Genomic DNA, 226 nt, shown 5'->3' on the forward strand with positions numbered 1-226 from the left:
CACCCCCGTGTCTGCCACCCAGAGTGGGGGGGGGGGGGAGACTGGCAGGGGGAACGGCGCGCGAGGGGATAGGGAAGGGGGAGGAGTTATTGGCTGGGGGAGGGGGGGGTGAGGTAATGGGTTTCAAAGTGGGGACCCGTTGTTTTTATAATTCTTGCATTCTGAGCCACTGCAGTATTGTGCAGATACATCCAGACCAGCAAACACACGCATAGACATACGCACG

This window comes from Penaeus monodon, chromosome 27 (assembly GCF_015228065.2).
Source record: "Penaeus monodon isolate SGIC_2016 chromosome 27, NSTDA_Pmon_1, whole genome shotgun sequence".
Lineage (NCBI taxonomy): Eukaryota > Metazoa > Arthropoda > Malacostraca > Decapoda > Penaeidae > Penaeus > Penaeus monodon.